A 20,163-nucleotide genomic window follows, 5' to 3' on the forward strand; every position below is an offset into this window, starting at 1 on the left:
AATTCATTTCTGAGGTGTACTCACTTTTGAGGACACAAACTCAAGTACATAATACAAATATAATAATATTAATGCTTTCTAAATATAGTTACAATAAAATAAACGACTTACTATAATATTTCACCTTTCTTATAACTGTAAAATAAATATGATTATATTTAATGACAGTACAAATTTGGCCCCATTTAAAATAACTGACAACAGACCATTTTCTGCCAAATCTCCTCTGAGCAATTCTGAGACACCATTCGAATGTCTGCAGACTCCTTACAACTTCAGCTTTACGCACAAAGTGATTTAGTATTTTTTCCATATTGTGAGCTCTAAATCGGAGAATATCACAGCGAGATGAGGAAGAGAGGCCCAACTCGGGGGAAAATCTGTCTCCCTCCAGCAGGTGGCGTATTTTTGTTGTGTCGCCCACCAAGCGAGGTGTTTTTGTGTGGATGTCATTGAGAACGTCGAATTTGTTCAACGAAAATATGAATGGCTTATTTGCTACGTGAGGTTTATTTGATTGAGTAAAAGTTTTGTAATGCTTAAATTGTTACGAGCATACTGATATAAGTAGTTGACATGTGACATCCCGGCAACTTTGAGAAAAAACTCTTTATATGGGCGTTGTCTCGAGACGGCTATGCATATTCATGACATGAGGCTAGTAGCATAGCATCTCTCTCCCATTTAATACAGGTGGTTGATGTCAACAACTCTCATTGTTAGGGCAGAGAGACATGTATCTTGTTAGTATATCTATAATCTTTGTATGAGACCACGATTGCTGAAATCACTAGACTGTCCCCTTTCATAGGGAGAAGCTATACGAACACACCTTTGATGACGTTAGCCGCGCAGATCAGAGTCAAGTGGAGACTAATGAATTTGGTTCAGTCAGTCATCTCTGATGAGCCTTTCCCATTTCCCAGCAAGCTAGTTTATGCTGGCTAGCTGGCAACAATAGCAGCATGGTGGAGGAGGGAGATGTCGGACGTGAAAGTGCTGGTTGATGGCGTGCGGTTGAGTGAAGTTGGTGAGAATGAATGGAAGACACTGACAAAAGGGAAATGGAGCCAAAAGAGCGAAAGTTGTAAACGAACATCAGTTTCTTGTAAGAGAGATTCATCGACAATTATGTATTTCTGGGAGATCTATTAGTGGTCACAAAGATAGTTGAGGCATTAGGAAATGTAGAGTCAGAGTGACAAGGAGTGGTTTTGTTTTGATTTCCTGGCTCTAAATGATTAGGATCTGAAGTGGAGAGTTGTGATTTTCAGACCAAAGCACCAATAAAAAGGTGTTCAAATCAAATCACATTTTATTGGTCACATACACATGTTTAGCAGATATTACTGCGGGAGTTAGCGAAATGCTTATGTTTCTAGCTGCGACAGTGCAGTAATATCTAACAAGTAATATCTAACAATTTCACAGCTGTCTTGTTAGACTTCAGTGCAGCTTTTGACATTATCGATCATAGTCTGCTGCTGGAAAAACATGTGTTATGGCTTTACACCCCCTGCTATAATGTGGATAAAGAGTTACCTGTAATAATCAGGAATTCCCCAGGGTAGCTGTTTAGGCCCCTTGCTTTTTTCAATCTTTACTAATGACATGCCACTGACTTTGAGTAAAGGCAGAGTGTCTATGTATGCGGATGACTCAACACTATACACTAGTCAACTACTACGCCGACTGAAATGACTGCAACACTTAAAGATTTGCAGTTAGTTTCAGGGTGAGTGGCAAGGAATAAGTTAGCCCTAAATATTTCTAAAACTAAAAGCATTGTATTTGGGACAAATCCCTGGTTCCAGGTGAAGCTAGTTTAGAGAATGCCAAGAGTGCGCAAAGCTGTCAAGGCAAAGGGTGGCTACTTTGAAGAATCTAAAATATAACACTGTTTTTGGTTACTGCATGATTCCATATGTGTTATTCCATAGTTTTGATGTCATCACTATTATTCTATAGTATATAAAATAGTAAAAATAAAGAATGAGTAGGTGTGGCCAAACTTTTGACTGGTACTGTATATATATATATATATATATTTTTTTTTAATTACATTTCAAATTACAATAACAAAAAAAACATATTTTCTCTGAAGAAACATAAAATAACAAATAAAAATATACAATATATATACACTACCGTTCAAACGTTTGGGGTCACTTAGAAATGTCCTTGTTTTTGAGAGAAAAGCTTATTTTTTTTGTCCATTAAAATAACATCAAATTGATCTGAAATATGTGTATACATTTTTGATGTTGTAAATTACTTTTGTATGATAGAGTTGTTAGAATACAAGTAAAAAATATATTGTATTTGGGGACAGATTTCTATTATTTGTTTTCTCGTGTATATAAAATTTACCAAAGAGAATGAAGAAATTAATGACTAATTCAGTAGTTTTGTTTTCATTTGAATAATAACATATTACATATTTCATTGTAAATACATGGGTCTTAATGAAATTAAAAACGTAATTACTTAACTCGCTCCAAAATAACTTCAGAGTCACACTCTGTTTCCCCTTCTTTACCACAGAAAAGGCATATGACCTCTAAGTCCATGAATTTAGACAACAAGTTATTGGGTATATTTTGTGCAAGATTTTACTTTATTTGATATACAGAATTTGTGGGGAGCAACCAAGCTTTCTTCCATTAAATGTCAGTAATACAGTGCATTCGGAAAGTATTCAGATGCATACAAAAATTTAGAAAAACCTGTTTTCGCTTTGTCATTGTGTGTAGATTGATGAGGGGGGAAAATAATTTAATCACTTTTAGAATAAGGCTGTAACATAACAAAATGCAGAAAAAGTCAAGGGGTCTGAATACTTCCCAAATGCATTGTATATGCATTCCAGAACAATTTACTTCTAGGAGAGATTTTGTTCTTGGAGTTCAAAAGTTCAATGCACGCTGACACGCTGACACGGTCGCCAGGTGTTTCCTCCAACACATTGGTGCTTCCGGGTTAAGCGGGCATTGTGTCAAGAAGCAGTGCGGCTGGGCTGGGTTGTGTTTCGGAGGACGCACGGCTCTCGACCTTCACCTCTCTCCGTACGGGAGTTGCAGCGATGGGACAAGACTGCAACTACCAATTGGATACCACGAAAAGGGGTAAAAAAACAAACATTTTTTTTAAATACTAAAAAATATGATCATTTTTTCACCTCATCTTCACACAATACCCCATAATGACAAAGTAAAAACAGGTTTTTAGAAATGTTGGCACATTTATTAAAAATTGAAAACAGAAATACCCTATTTACATAAGTATTCAGACCCTTTGCTGTAAGACTTGAAATTGAGCTCAGGGGCATCCTGTTTTCCATTGATCATCCTTGAGATGTTTCTACAACTTGATTGGAGTCTACCTGTGGTAAACTCAATTGATTGGACATGATTTTGAACCTGTCTATATAATGTCCCAACGTTGACAGTGAATGTCAGAGCAAACACCAAGCCATGAGGTCGAAGGAATTGTCCGTAGAGGGCCAAGTTCCAGGATTGTGTCGAGGCACTAATCTGGGGAAGGGTATCAAACAATTTCCGCAGCATTGAAGGTCCCCAAGAACACAGTGGCCTCCATCATTCTTAAATGGAAGAAGTTTTGGACCCACCAAAACTCTTCCTAGAGCTGGCCGCCCGGCCAAACTGAGCAATCGGGGAGAAGGGCCTTCGTCAGGGAGGTGACCAAGAACCCGATTGTTACTGACAGAGCTCCTCTGTGGAGATGGGAGAACCATCTCTGCAGCACTCCACCAATCAGGCCTGAATGGTAGAGTGGCCAGACGGAAGCCACTCCTCAGTAAAATGCACATGACAGCCCACTTGAAGTTTACCAAAAGGCAACTAAAGGACTCTGACCATGACAAACAAGATTCTATGATCTGATGAAAACAATATTCAACTCTTTTGTCTGAATGCCAAGTGTCAAGTGTCACATCTGGAGGAAACCTGACACCATCGCTACGGTGAAGCATGGTGGTGGCAGCATCATGCTGTCGGAATGTTTTTCAGAGGCAGGGACTGGGAGACTAGTCAGGACCGAGGGAAAGATAAACGGAGCAAAGTACAGAGAGATCCTTGATGAAAACCTGCTCAGGACCTCCTACTGGGGTGAAGGTTCACCTTCTAACAGGACAACGACCCACAGCCAAGACAATGCAGGAGTGGCTTCGATATACAAGTCTCTGAATGTCCTTGAATGGCCCAGCCAGAGCCCAGACTTGAACCAGATCGAACATCTCTGGAGAGACCTGAAAATATCTGTGCAGCAACGCTCCCATCCAATATGACAGTGCTTGAGAGGATCTGAAGAGAAGAATGGGAGAAACTCCCCAAATACAGGTATGCCAAGTTTGTAGCTTCATACTCAAGAATACTCGAGGCTGTAATCGCTGCCAAAAGTGCTTCAACAAAGTACTGAGTAAAGGGTCTGAATACTTATGTACATTTTTATTTTGAATCAGTTAATTTCTATAATACTGTTTGAAATGTTAACGACTCATATTTTTTCAGTCCTTGAATCAGTTAATTTTTATAACACCAATTAGGACACCACCAATTAGAACACCACCAATTAGAACACCACCAATTAGGACACCACCATCAATGAACTCTTCAACCAGAGCTTTGTAAACGCCCTCGTCCTTCCACAGAATCTGTTCCCGAGGCAACGCACCCCCTCTTTCACACACTGTATGATTTGGTCTCTATAAAGGTACTACAGACATTTTCAACCCTTTTACAAAGAGTCTCAAGGTGTATGGCCTCTCGGTGAGTTCAGAGATATATCTATGTGTTTAAGTACTACTGGAGTTGACAGTGCAGCAGTGGCCCCGACACCGTTGAGGTAACTAGACCACTGTTGTGCTATACAGCGCCATCTGCTGACAGAATATTTGTCTTCCACGCAGTACAACATGACCCAGGAGAGGCATACTGCAAGCACTGGATTGGAGCCTTCAGAGCGTTCCTGCCGTGGGAGGACAACAGAACATTCTGAATGGACAGTAAAACAGAACTTTACCTTTTGGAATGCCCAATTGGGACTTTTATAAATTGTTAAAATAATTAAGGAACGCCCTCAGGTCTGCTAATCCGTTTTCTACTGGACCGGTGGTTCGGCTCCTGTTACATTTTAATTTTATATATTTGTGATTAACAGCAGCCTACTAGTTAGCAACATGACATTGTTGACACATTGTGGCAGCTCAAATATTGTGGCTGAAGCTGGACTAGTGCAGGGCTCTCCAACCCTGTTCCTGGAGAGCTACAGTCCTGTAGGTTTTAACTCCAACCCTGTTCCTGGAGAGCTACAGTCCTGTAGGTTTTAACTCCAACCCTGTTCCTGGAGAGCTACAGTCCTGTAGGTTTTAACTCCAACCCTGTTCCTGGAGAGCTACAGTCCTGTAGGTTTTAACTCACAAATACAACATGTAGAACAGGGGGTTAAATAATAAACAAGTCATTGATTAAGTGAAGCCAGGTGTGATAAGACAAAGACAGAACAAATGGAAAATGAAAAGTGGATCGGTGGTGGCTAGAAGACCGGTGACACCGACCGCCGAACGCCGCCCGAACAAGGAGAGGAACCGACTTCGGCGGAAGTAGTGACACCTACATAATAGTAGAAAAGTGTCAATAACCGATATTTATTCATGATACACTGAACAAAAATATTAAACACATAATGTAAAGTGTTGTTCCCATGTTTCATGAGCTGAAATAAAAGATCTCAGAAATGTTCCAGATGCACAAAATCTTATTTCTCCTTTGCCAAGATAATCCATCCACCTGACAGGTGTGGCATATCAAGAAGCTGAATAAGCAGCATAATCATTGCACAGGTGCACCTTGTGCTGGGGACAATAAAAGGCCACTCTAAAATGTGCAGTTTTGTCACACAACACAATGCCACAGATGTCTCAAGTTTTGAGGGAGCGTGCAATTGGCCTGCTGACTGCAGGAATGTCCACCAGAGCTGTTGCCAGAGATTTGAATGTTAATTTCTCTACCATAAGCCGCCTTCAGCGTAGTTTTAGAGACTTTGGCAGTACATTCAACCGACCTCACAACCGCAGACCATGTGAATGGTGTCGTGTGGGTGAGTGGTTTGCTGACGTCCACGTTGTGAACAGAGTGCCCAATGGTGGCGGTGGGGTTATGGTATGGGCAGGCATAAGCACGGACAACGAACACAATTACATTTTAAGAATGGCAATTTGAATGCACAGAGATACTGTGACAAGATCTTGAGGCCCATCATCGTGCCATTCATGATAATGCAAATCCCCATGTCGTAAGGATCTATCTGTACACAATTTCTGGAAGCTGAAAATGTCCCAGTTATTCCGTGGCCTGCATACTCACCAGACATGTCAGCCATTGAGCATGTTTGGGATGCTCTGGATCGACATGTACGACAGCGTGTTCCAGTTCCAGCCAATATCCAGCAACTTCTCACAGCCATTGAAGAGGAGTGGGACAACATTCCACAGGCCACAATCAACAGCCTGATCAACTCTACGCAAAGGATATGTGTCGCACTGCATGAGGCAAATGGTAGTATTGGGTTCTAATTATCAGAGTAAAAAACTCTACGGACACCATGAAAGCTTAAACCAAGTTTATTCATCCCAGAGGATCAATACAGCTGCATTAGACAAATACATTTTCACACTAGCACTGATGTTTAACTGTTCCTCCTAGGCTGAGTCTCCTCCTAAACATCTGTACAAACATTGTTCTTTACTGCTAGGCAGGACGCTAAGTGATACGGGCCATAAACTTTTATTTCTCCCTTAATCCCTTAATTGACCTGATCTCGACCCCCCCTTCATCGCTAATCCATGGCTCTCTCCCCTTATCAATGCCTGCCACATGTGTCCGCTTCCCTGCACTCAACACAAGGCTGTCATTGTGCCTGGTACCAGACTGTGTCTCTTCTCCTCCCAGAGGATCCCTGATGGCTAACAATAACATATCCTGACATAATGTAAACGTTATACATTACCCTCTCTCCCTCAGTGACATGAATATGTCATATTCTCAGTACCCAACAGTAGTCACACCAGATCCACACCCCTACTTGACCAACAGATGCATATCTGTATTCCCAGTCATGTGAATACTTGAATTATGACCAGGTGCATTCATAGATTAGGGCCTACTTTATTTATTTCAATTGACTGGTTTCCTCATATGAACTGAAATCTTTGAAATTGTTTTCATGTTGCGTTTATATTTTAGTTCAGTGTATATATGAAAAATAATTGTCTAAACATTAACAATGATTCATATTTGTTGATATTTAAGAGACATTTGGGTTTTATAACATGCTCTAAGGTCAAGTGAATGACCCCAGTTTAAACATTGTTGTAAACACAACAAACCAAACAAAAAAAGTGTGAAAAAACTGGAGGAAAACCAGAAGAAAATGGATGAATATTCATGAATACCTGAAAAAAAAAAAAAAAAACAGAGAAAACACGATTTGGGCGGAAAAAAACTCCAGAAGATTATTTTTTGTAAAAGGCTCTGCCAATGTTTTTTTGCAGTGCATGACTGCACTTTAGCGTGTGTGTGTCATCCTGCAGGTCAGCATTTTGTGGAAGGTTGTGGTCAGGACTAATATTGAATATGCACTCAAGAATGAAAGAGGTTGGACCATCCTAGAAATGTTTTAGAGTACTATAATTAAGCAATGAGGCCTGAGGTGGTGTGGTATATGGCCTATATACCACGTCTAAGGGCTGTTCTTAAGCACGACACAACCCAGAGTGCCTGGATACAGCCCTTAGCCGTGGTATATTCACCATATATCACAAACCCCCAGAGGTGCTTTATTGCTATTATAAAGTGATTTCCAACTAAATTAGGGCAGTAAATTTGTTTTTGTTGTCATACCTGTTCTATACGGTCTGCTATACCACGGCTGTCAGCCAATCAGCATTCAAGGCTCAAACCACCCAGTTTATAATATTATATATAACATTTTAAGACACTTTTATCCAAAGTTACAGTCATACGTGAATATATTTTTTACATATGGGTGGTCCCAGGAATCGAACCCACTATCCTGGCATTGCAATGCTCTGACAAGATGCATGACAGGGTTATAAATGCTTTGTGTAGCCTCAATTTAATTTATAAGACCTTTCCACAGTGGGTACTGAGGGAGCATAGGAACGACCTAGAAGTATGTGTAGAAGCAGATATTCTCTCTAAAACTCTTCTCAGTGTAAATTCAGTCTGAGATGCCTATGGAAATGGAAATATTCCAAAAAAAGAAAACACAGCTCACATCTAATTGTAGATTTTCATATTGTGATGCGTCGACCCCAAAAAAAGTGATCTGTTATGAAGAAGAAAATGACGAGGGTCCGCACTCAGGTATTTGCAGTGAAAGAAATTTGAGTCGTTTTGGTTCCCACATGTCAATGTCAGAATGTTTACAAATTTGTATTTATTCATGGTAATGTAAAGAAGATAATGTTACCTGCATGGCTGTAGTGTAAATGTGCATTATCATTCCTCTTTTAAGCCTTGTTGATATGTTTACATGGCAAGTGTTTGAGCAACGTCTCCCAAGATTACTTTTAACTTATTATATCATGTTTGTTTTTTGAATTCAACTTTCTTATTATGTAATTCTTTATTTGTTGCCTGCTTTGTCTCATACAGTATATACCGCTAAACCACTTTCCATTTAGGTACTTTTTTTGTTGTATACATGGGAGCTCAGATGCTGTTCCAGAAAATAACACAAGATGGCAGTGTCAAACTAGGTTGTTTTTTTTCGTTTGGGGGGCGGAAAAAAAATACTTGAATTATGACCAGGTGCATTCATTGCAGAGGGTGAAGTCACTTTTGTTGACTATTCGCATGGCATGGGGTGGTGTGGGGTGGGGTGGTGTGGGGTGGGGTGGGGTGGGTTGGGGTGGGGTGGTGAAAGCAACAATATTTATGCCTAACTAGCACTTTGTCTGTTTGCATTTCCAAACGGCTCCTTTACTTATTTTTTTTAAAGCGCAGGTGGTGTTTGAGCTTTTTATCCGAGTGTTGTTATCCTTTTTTTTCTGCCAATTGTTCTGCCACCTGTGTTAACTCGATACAAGTGGGGATACATGCTGTGGAGAATGAAATGTACAAAAAAAAGTTTGGGGTAAATATGGAGGGGGGGGAGGGGGGGTTGTTAAAGGAAAATAATGAATTGGTCTTTGTTCATTTATGGCAGGTGGTCTTTAAGTTTCTTAATCCTTGCATTGAATTGCCATCTGTGTATTGATCTGATGTAAGTGGTGATACGTGTTGGCGTTGTAGCCACAACTGTATCCTGCAGAGGAGTTAGAGCAGAGATTAAAGGCTTTTCACCACAATTCGCAACATTAAATACAAAACTAATAAGTAGCTAATGTGTTTTTTTGGTCACATATACCAGATAGGTGCAGTGAAATGTGTTGTTTTACAGGGTCAGCCATAGTAGTACAACACCCCTGAACACCCCTGAAGAAAATGATGGTTATTGGGCGGCGCACAATTGGCCCAGCGTCGTCCTGGTTTGGCTGTGGAAGGCTGTCATTGTGTAGAAGAATTTGATCTTAACTGACCTCGTTAAATAAATGTTAAAGTAAATTGTTTATAAAATAAATACGTGCCTTGCTCAGAGGCAGAGACAGATTTTTCACCTTGTCGGCTCAGGTATTCGAAAACAGCGACTTTTTAGCATCGTTTGTTTCAGCATCTGTATTTTCGCATGTACATTGATTCATGAGTTAGTTGGACTGAAATGGTTGTTGCCTTTTAGAGGGTTTAGGTCGTCTCATATATCTTTCCAACCCTGGAAATCATTCTGAATGCAGGTTGTGGGTGAATAAATGTAAACATGTTGGGATCTCCCTACTCTGGATAGTTTCCATCTAGGGATTAAACATGACTTTTCACACCAGCATCACCATCATAAACTGGTCACCAGCATCACCATCATAAACTGGTCACCTGCATCACCATCATAAACTGGTCACCAGCATCACCATCATAAACTAGTCACCAACATCTCCATCATATACTGGTCACCAGTGTCACCATCACAAACTGGTCACCAACATCACCATCATAATCTGGTCACCAGCATCACCATCATAAACTGGTCACCAGTGTCACCATCACAAACTGGTCACCAACATCACCATCATAATCTGGTCACCAGCATCACCATCATAAACTGGTCACCAGCATCACCATCATAAACTGGTCACCAGTGTCACCATCATAAACTGGTCACCAGTGTCACCATCATAAACTGGTCACCAACATCTCCATCATAAACTGGTCACCAGTGTCACCAGCATGAGGTGGTCACCAGCATCACCATTATAAACTGGTCACCAGTGTCACCAGCATGAGCTGGTCACCAGCATCACCATCATAAACTGGTCACCAGCATCACCATCATAAACTGGTCACCAGCATCACCATCATAAACTGGTCACCAGCATCACCATCATAAACTGGTCACCAACATCTCCATCATAAACTGGTCACCAGTGTCACCATCACAAACTGGTCACCAACATCACCATCATAATCTGGTCACCAGCATCACCATCATAAACTGGTCACCAGCATCACCATCATAAACTGGTCACCAGTGTCACCATCATAAACTGGTCACCAACATCTCCATCATAAACTGGTCACCAGTGTCACCAGCATGAGGTGGTCACCAGCATCACCATTATAAACTGGTCACCAGTGTCACCAGCATGAGCTGGTCACCAGCATCACCATCATAAACTGGTCACCAGCATCACCATCATAAACTGGTCACCAGCATCACCATCATAAACTGGTCACCAGCATCACCATCATAAACTGGTCACCAGCATCACCATCACAAACTGGTCACCAACATCACCATCATAATCTGGTCACCAGCATCACCATCATAAACTGGTCACCAGCATCACCATCATAAACTGGTCACTAGCATCACCATCATAAACTGGTCACCAGCATGAGGTGGTCACCAGCATCACCATCATAAACTGGTCAGCAGTGTCACCATCATAAACTGGTCACCAGCATCACCATCATAAACTGGTCACCAACATCTCCATCATATACTGGTCACCAGTGTCACCAGCATGAGGTGGTCACCAGCATCACCATCATAAACTGGTCACCAGTGTCACCATCATAAACTGGTCACCAGCATCACCATCATAAACTGGTCACCAGCATCACCATCATAAACTGGTCACCAGTGTCACCATCATAAACTGGTCACCAGCATCACCATCATAAACTGGTCACCAACATCACCATCATAATCTGGTCACCAGTGTCACCAGCATGAGCTGGTCACCAGCATCACCATCATAAACTGGTCACCAGCATCACCATCATAAACTGGTCACCAGCATCACCATCATAAACTGGTCACCAGCATCACCATCATAAACTGGTCACCAGCATCACCATCACAAACTGGTCACCAGCATCACCATCATAAATTGGTCACCAGCATCACCATCACAAACTGGTCACCAGTATCAAAAAGTGTCCAAAACACAACATACAGCTGCTTCAGAAACTAACCCCTTGATTTTCATCCACTTTTTTTGTGTGTTACAGCCTGAATTCAAAATGAATTAAATATATATTTTTCTCACCAATCTACACACAATACCCCATAATGACAAAGTAAAAAACATGTTTTTTAAAAATGTTTTCAAATGTATTGATTAGTTGAATACTCATTTACAGAAGTATTCACACCCCTGAGTCAATACTTTGTAGAAGCACCTTTGGCACCAATTACAGCTGTGAGTCTTTCTGGGTAAATCTCTAACAGCTTTCCACACCTGGATTGTGCAACATTTGCACATTATTCTTCAAGCTCGGTCAAGTTGGTTGTTGATCATTGCTAGACAACAGTTTTCAGGTCTTGCCATAGATTTTCAAGTTGATTTAAGTCAAAACCCTAACTAGGCCACTCAGGAACAGTCACTGTCTTCTTGGTAAGCAACTCCAGTGTAGGTTTGGCCTTGTGTTTTAGTAAATTGTCCTGCTGAAAGGTGAATTCATCTCCCAGTGTCTGGTGGAAAGCAGACTGTACCAGGTTTTCATCTAGGATTCTGCTTATCTCCATTACGTTTCTTTTTTTATCCTGAAAAACTCCCCAGTCCTTAATGACTACAAGCATACCCATAACGAGATGCAGCCACCACTATGCTTGAATATATAGAGAGTGGTACTAAGTCATGTATTGGATTGGATTTGCCCTCAACATAACACTTTGTATTCAGGACAAAAAGTGAATTGCTTTGCAGTATTACTTAAGTGCCTTGTTGCAAACAGGATGCATGTTTTGGAGTATTTGTATTCTGTACAGGGTTCCTTCTTTTCACTCTGTCAATTAGGTTAGTAGTGGAGTAACTCAAATGTAGTTGATCCATCCTCAGTTTTCTATCACAGCCATTAAAACGCTGTAACTTTTTTAAAGTCACCATTGGCCTTATGGCGATTTTCTTCCTCTCTGGCAACTGAGATTGGAAGGACGCCTGTATCTTTGTAGTGACTGGGTGTATTTGTACACCATCCAAAGTGTAATTAATAACTTTATCATGCTCAAAGGGATATTCAATGTTTGCTTTTCTTATTTTTTTTACACATCTACCAATAGTTGCCCGTCTTTACGAGGCTTTGGAAAACCTCCCCGATCTTTGTGGTTGAATCTGTGTTTGAAATTCACTGCTCGACCGAGGGACCTTACAGATAATTGTACAGTGCCTTGCGAAAGTATTCGGCCCCCTTGAACTTTGCGACCTTTTGCCACATTTCAGGCTTCAAACATAAAGATATAAAACTGTATTTTTTTGTGAAGAATCAACAACAAGTGGGACACAATCATGAAGTGGAACGACATTTATTGGATATTTCAAACTTTTTTAACAAATCAAAAACTGAAAAATTGGGCGTGCAAAATTATTCAGCCCCTTTACTTTCAGTGCAGCAAACTTTCTCCAGATGTTCAGTGAGGATCTCTGAATGATCCAATGTTGACCTAAATGACTAATGATGATAAATACAATCCACCTGTGTGTAATCAAGTCTCCGTATAAATGCACCTGCACTGTGATAGTCTCAGAGGTCCGTTAAAAGCGCAGAGAGCATCATGAAGAACAAGGAACACACCAGGCAGGTCCGAGATACTGTTGTGAAGAAGTTTTAAGCCGGATTTGGATACAAAAAGAGGTAGGCTTGAAACCCAGGTCACATGACCCTAAGGAAATCACGATACACACAACAACCCCAAGAGATGAAGTGCCTCATCAAGACTAGCGTCGTTCACCTGGTCAGGCAGCATGATTACCTTGTCAGGACATTATTTCTAACTAGTACTAAATCCAGTTGCAATATATACTGACCGATTTTTAGCTGTCTCATTGGCTTTCATTTCAATGTGGAATTAAATGCAAAGTAGTGCTATAAAAAGTTCAAATCCTCAGACCGATTGACTGTAACCTCAGCCTCTGTCTGGCAGGCATGAACTCTTAGGTGGCATGTACTGAAAATGTTATGTTCTATGTCTCCCGAAGTAAGAAGAACTTGTTGCTAATGTACATTAAAAACACATAGCTATGCACATGTCATTTAATATATATATCTAATATAAGGACATACAGATATCATCATTTAATTATATATATATCTAATATAAGGACATATAGTATATCATAATTTAATGATATCTAATATAAGGACATACAGTATATCATAATTTCATGATATATTTATATCTAATATAAGAACTAACGGACATCATCATTTAATGACATATCTGTCAGAGTGGATTCTCATCTCTTCACCCAATAAACAGTTATACTAAGTTATACTTAAGTTGCGTTGATGAAGAAATAAAACACCATTTTTAGTTAATAGTTTCCAGTACCAGTACCCATCCTCCTGCGGTACCATCCTCCTGCGGTACCATCCTCCTGCGGTACCATCCTCCTGTGGTACCATCCTCCTGTGGTACCCATCCTCCTGCGGTACCATCCTCCTGCGGTACCCATCCTCCTGTAGTACCATCCTCCTGTGGTACCCATCCTCCTATGGGACCCATCCTCCTATGGTACCCATCCTCCTGCAGTACCCATCCTCCTGCAGTACCCATCCTCCTGCGGTACCATCCTCCTGCGGTACCATCCTCCTGTGGTACCCATCCTCCTGTGGTACCCATCCTCCTGTGGTACCCATCCTCCTGTGGTACCCATCCTCCTGTGGTACCCATCCTCCTATGGTACCCATCCTCCTGCAGTACCCATCCTCCTGCAGTACCCATCCTCCTGCAGTACCCATCCTCCTGCGGTACCCATCCTCCTGCGGTACCATCCTCCTGCAGTACCCATCCTCCTGCGGTACCCATCCTCTTGCGGTACCCATCCTCCTGCAGTACCCATCCTCCTGCAGTACCCATCCTCCTGCAGTACCCATCCTCCTGCAGTACCCATCCTCCTGCAGTATCCATCCTCCTGCGGTACCCATGCTCCTGCACCTATCCCCACAAGATAAAGGTACAGTATGCTAGAATGCCAAACAAATACCATGCCAACCTTAACATTTCTTAATATAGCCAAGCAGCTATTCTTTTAATGAATCCTGTCATGTTTTTGTTTTTTTTAATCTCCACAAGACTCCCTGATGCAGGACCTACAGGAGCTGATGAGGAGTTTCACAGGGCCAGGTTGTCATATAACCCCAAAGGTGACTTGGGCAGAGTGGCAGGCCTTGTGTGCACAAAAGGGGGAGAGGCAATGGTGGACAGCATGCTCGCTGCTGAAGGTACTGTGTTGGGACAGTGTCAGTATTGCAACAGTGAGGATGCTGTTGTGCAGTGCAGATTGCCTGCCCAGGCATATTCTCTGTGCCACATGTGACAAAGCTACCCATAGCACCAAGGTTTTGCATAACAGGAAGTCTCTGTTTGAAGGGATTTATCGACCCTTGTCCCCCAACCATCCCTTACCTTCCAGGAGAAAATTGTGTGTTTATTGTTTATGTGTTTCAAATTAAATCTGATAGCACCTCCTGCAATACACACTTTTTTAGTCATGCTGCACAATTTTCAATGCATCAGTATTTACAATCCAAATATATAGAACAATTTATTTGTGATTCTTTGGTGTCACATTTTGGTTTCTAGTTTGTCTTTTGCCCATGGCTGTGTAGCTGTGTAGCTGTGCCACAGCTGTGTAGCTGTGTAGCTGTGTAGCTGTGCCACAGCTGTGTAGCTGTGTAGCTGTGCCAGAGCTGTGTAGCTGTGTAGCTGTGTAGCTGTGTAGCTGTGTAGCTGTGCCACAGCTGTGTAGCTGTGCTAGTATATTGCAGTTGGTTTTCCTTTTGTTGTGAATTATGTTTATGATGTTATATTGCAGTTGGTCTTTTTAGAAGAAGATTAATTATCAACCTAAAGGTCATTTTCCAGGAAGAAAAATTGTTGGACAGGGATTTGTCTTTTTGCTTCATCCAAATCCCTCTGAGACACACAGACACACACAGACACACACAGACACACAGAGACACACAGAGACACACAGAGACACACAGAGACACACAGAGACACACAGAGACACACAGAGACACACAGAGACACACAGAGACACACACACACTCAGACGCACACACAGAGAGGTTGGAGCAACACTGTCAGATGTCTGGGATTTGAACCAGCAACCCACCACTCTAGGCTACATGCCACACCTTGGCGGTTTGGTTTTATGGATCATTTTGTGATGTAATCTTGCAGTCTGACTTTCTATTTAGTGTTGAGAAGGGCTTCTGTGATGGTGTCGTCCTGGCAAAAGACAAACGATATGTCATCTTTCGTCAAACATGTCCGTACAAAGACCAATCATGTAATTATTCTCACAGTTTCTATAACATAACTTAATGTCACCTAGTTTAGAACTTGTTTCTTTTAAGTTCATCTCTGCACTTCCCTGTGATATTCATGTTGTAGACGCCAGGCAAAGGAGTGCGTGGCACGTCAGAGTGGACAGCGGCCAAGGAGACGTCTGGAAAATGATCTGCCAAAGTAGATGAGGAAGGATACAGTGCTGACACCACATGTACAGAGGAGAGATATATGCCTATGTAATGGACTCCTCAAGGCCCTCAACATGTACAGAGGAGAGATATATGCCCATACAATGCACTTGCAGAAGGAGCTGTCTTCTGCTGGCACGATGTTGCATGTAAATACTGTCCATATTGTCAGAAAGTTGTGCAGGCGTGCCCAGAGTTGGAGTAGTTTCTTAAAAATGCACCCTCTCCTTCTCTGTTATTCATGCGAAGGCACATGAATGGTCTTGTGAGGTAATTGTTTTCCTTCTTGACTGTTTATTTAAATTAAATGTTATGAAGAAAGGATATTGTAATGCTTTTTTAAATAATCGTTCCATAATACATTATTACATTTTTGTTGTATTTGTTCATTAAGGCATTAAAGTTCAAATGGGGAGGCCGCAATCAGCCTGGTGCCGGCAACATAACCAGAGAGGAAGTCGAACAGGTGAATAATTTTATATCCAGAGCTGCTGTCACAACAAAGCACATGTCCAAGGCTGGTAAGTGTATTATGATGTCATGACTAATGCTGAAGAAGGTTCAGGATTGCAACATGGTCCTTTATATTTCAGCTCCAGCACACTTGTAGGAAAACATCAAGATGACTGTTTCCATTAAAGTCAAATATTTTAGTGTGATTCACTTGAAAAACATTCACCTATGTTATTCCTTAAATTGAATTTGAATTTTTTCAGAATGTCAAAAGACTGAAGGGGGAGACCAGACTCCTTGAAGAAAAGCGGGCAGAGCTGGACATCAACGACTCTGTGCTTCAGGAGTGGGTTTCTGAGGTCCAGCAGTGGCCTGAAGGTATGTCAGGTTCTGAACAAATAGAGCAGAAACTGAAACAGACAATCAGAAAAAGCTCAAACTAAGTTTATTCTACCCACAAGCCTTCTGACTAGGTGGAGTTGCCACCTTGCATGTCTAAGATAAACACTCATCTGTTGTTAGGCAGAAACATAATAGGTTCCTCTCACTGGTATTGTCATGGCCTGCCTAAGTCTAGAACCCTCACGGGTGTGGAAGTGTGTGTGTATTAGATAGGACTGTAGTCAGACGGTTTTCAGGGTGGGCCCCTATGGCCCCCTCCCAGCAGTGCGTGTATGGGATAGGTCTGTAGTCAGATGGTCTTCGGGATGGGCCCCTATGGCCCCCCTCCCAGCAGTGTCTTCTCTCTTCAACTGCTGACCTTTTCTGGAGTTGAGTTCCACATCCCTCATTGTCCTGGTTCCTCAGCAGCTTGCCTGCCTTATCAGGAACTGAAACTAAACTGCTAGCCTTTGCCTCCTTTCTTAGAAATATTCACATTCAGCAATAACATGTTTGATCAGAATATAAACTTTCTGCAATTCCCCTTGTCTCACTCAGTAACTTTCCATACCCAAAGTTCCTATACACCTTTCATTGACCCCTAACATATACATTACCTGTCAAAAGTTTGGACACACCTACTCATTCCAGGGTTTTTCTTTATTTTTACTATTTTCTCAATTGTAGAATAATAGTGAAGACATCAGAACTATGAAATAACAGATATGTAGTAACCAAAAAAGTGTTAAACAAATCTATTTTATATTCTTCAAAGTAGCTACCCTTTGCCTTGATGACAGCTTTGCACACTCTTGGCATTCTCTCAACCAGCTTCACCTGGAATGCTTTTCCAACAGTCTTGAAGGAGTTCCCACATGCTGAGCACTTGTTGGCTGCTTTTCCTTCACTCAGCGGTCCAACTCACCCAAACCATCTCAATTGGGTTGAGCTCGAGTGATTGTGGAGGCTAGGTCATCTGATGCAGCACTCAAAACATAACATATATTTTGATTTGTTTAACACTTTTGACTGGTACTGTACATTTCTTATACATATAAAGTAATCAATACATTCTAATATGATGACAGGAATAAGTATATTTCAAGGCAGACAGGTAGAAAAGTGAATGTTATTTTTTGCATTGATGTCAGTGGAGTCATGTTTGTAACTTGCCCTAATGTTTGATCTCCACACTTCAGGATAGTCAAACAGGGTAGACGGGGCATCTCCAGAAGAAGACTGAGGGGCTTTACCTCAGTGGGAAACAGAGGAAACACTACCTCTACCGTTAGACAGGTAAGCCCCAACAACAATATGACCTCAAACACCTTTTTAATCAAGCAGTGAAACGGATTTGTGAAAGAAAATGCATTAGTCATACACATCAGACCATGTTTATGATAAAAAATGTATCCATGACCTATGTTATTAATTGATCTCATGCAAAACATTTCATTAAACTGAGAAATTGCATGACCATAAACAGCAGAGTGAGCTACAACTCTGTAGGCCTTGTATAATGTTATAACCGCATGACAGTAAATGCTTTAGAAATGAGTTGATTGCTTTGTTCTCTCTTTGTTCGTGCCTCTACAGTAGTTCTGTAACTTATAGTCATGTAATATATCTGAACATACAGTCTGTCTAATCACCCCTTTTTATTCAGACGGCAACAAAAGGACACATCGGATTCAGAGAAAAATGGTTGAGGACAAAGCGGCCTTGACAGCTGCCATTGTTCAACTTCACCAACAGCAAGGCAGAGTTTAGGCTCCCCACAGTGGACGAGCTGATCAACACTGACAGCTTTGTGTGGCCATGGGAGAGACTTGGCACCAGTAAGAAACAGGACTGCAGAAGGTATCTATTGGGATTGAATGTTTACCTTCAGCGTAGGCTGCAATCATTGCTGCCGTTCTGTTATATACCTCTGTGAGTTTACATCACACAGGCAACAGCCATCTTGTCATCAAAAAAGGCAATCTTGGACAGACTGATGTTGGTGAACAGACTACAGGAGGAAGAGTGGATCCTGGTGAAGGAGATGAAGAGGCACTGGGGGGAGCCTACAAAGAGCATCGGGAACACAGAAGGTACTGTCCCTACAGCTGGTCTACAGCAAGACCAGAGTATGTTGAGGTTTATACTGTTTTTGGACTGAACTTTTTGTCTTGCTTTACAAATACCCTCCACACTATTTTGTTTAATGGAAGGGTAAATCATTTACTGCTTTACATGTGACATTTAGGCAATTCAGTGGAGTTGTCAGAGGGAGAAAGGAATGGCCTTCTCTGCCACCTGAAGAGAAGATTGAGTGAACTGACACAAGACCAAGTCAACACCAGGAACACCTACCACAAGCTGATTCTGGGAGGAGGGGATATTTTTTTATGACTCCGATGAAGACAAGAACTCAGATGAAGATAGAAGTCCTATTGCTGAGAGATCAGATGACTCCTGCTATGCTTTCTGAAATCATACAACACTCCTGCCTCTTTCACTTGGTCTCGCTGTCTCCCGCAGGAGAGGGAGAAGGTCGCCACCACCTCCCTTGGGAGCAGCCTGGTCTCCTGACGTTGACCCCTGACCCCCTCACCTTCTGAACCCATCCAAGGAAATGTAATTTGCCCGACGACGCGCTAGTGGAGAAGGAATGTGTATTTTTCAGCGCATTTGTTGCCATGTTTCTTCCCCTCACCTCTCCTCTGTTTCTTTCCTGGTCCTAGGCTGTAGCGAAGTCATCAGCAACTCAGACTGTTGCTTGAAGACATCTTTACCGAGGAATGTGTTTTGTTCTTCATTGTATTTTGTTGTATTTTCTTCAAGTATTGTCTATGATGTCATGATTGGGATTTCCTTTTGTTCGTTGTAATTGAGTGAGTTGTGAAAGAGTCCTTCCTTGGTCTCAATGGGACTGCTTAAATAAATAAAGCTCTCAATAAATAAATGCATTAAGCAGTAACAGCTCTGAGTGTGTGTGTGTGTTTCAATCGATTACATAGTCTGAATTACTTATTTTTATGTAATAAAAAGTTTTCCTTGCAACATTGTAAGTATAACATCATCTTTCTAATGTGGTTGAGGGGAATGTACTGTTTCCCAACCTATATATTTCAGCAGGGCATTGTACCCTACACCATACTTTCAAATGGTACGACATGTGTCCTGTTAAAGCTTACTGGCTAATTTAACCTTTATTTAACTA

The 20,163-nt window shown here is 41.4% G+C and overlaps 1 pseudogene; it reads left to right on the forward strand.

Moving 5' to 3' along the window:
* The first annotated feature begins 15,419 nt into the window (after window positions 1–15,419).
* Window positions 15,420–19,561, forward strand: LOC149971143 (uncharacterized; annotated as a pseudogene).
* The last annotated feature ends 602 nt before the right edge of the window (window positions 19,562–20,163 follow it).

Source organism: Oncorhynchus mykiss, chromosome 28 (assembly GCF_057628025.1).
Source record: "Oncorhynchus mykiss isolate SJ-2025 chromosome 28, ASM5762802v1, whole genome shotgun sequence".
NCBI lineage: Eukaryota > Metazoa > Chordata > Actinopteri > Salmoniformes > Salmonidae > Oncorhynchus > Oncorhynchus mykiss.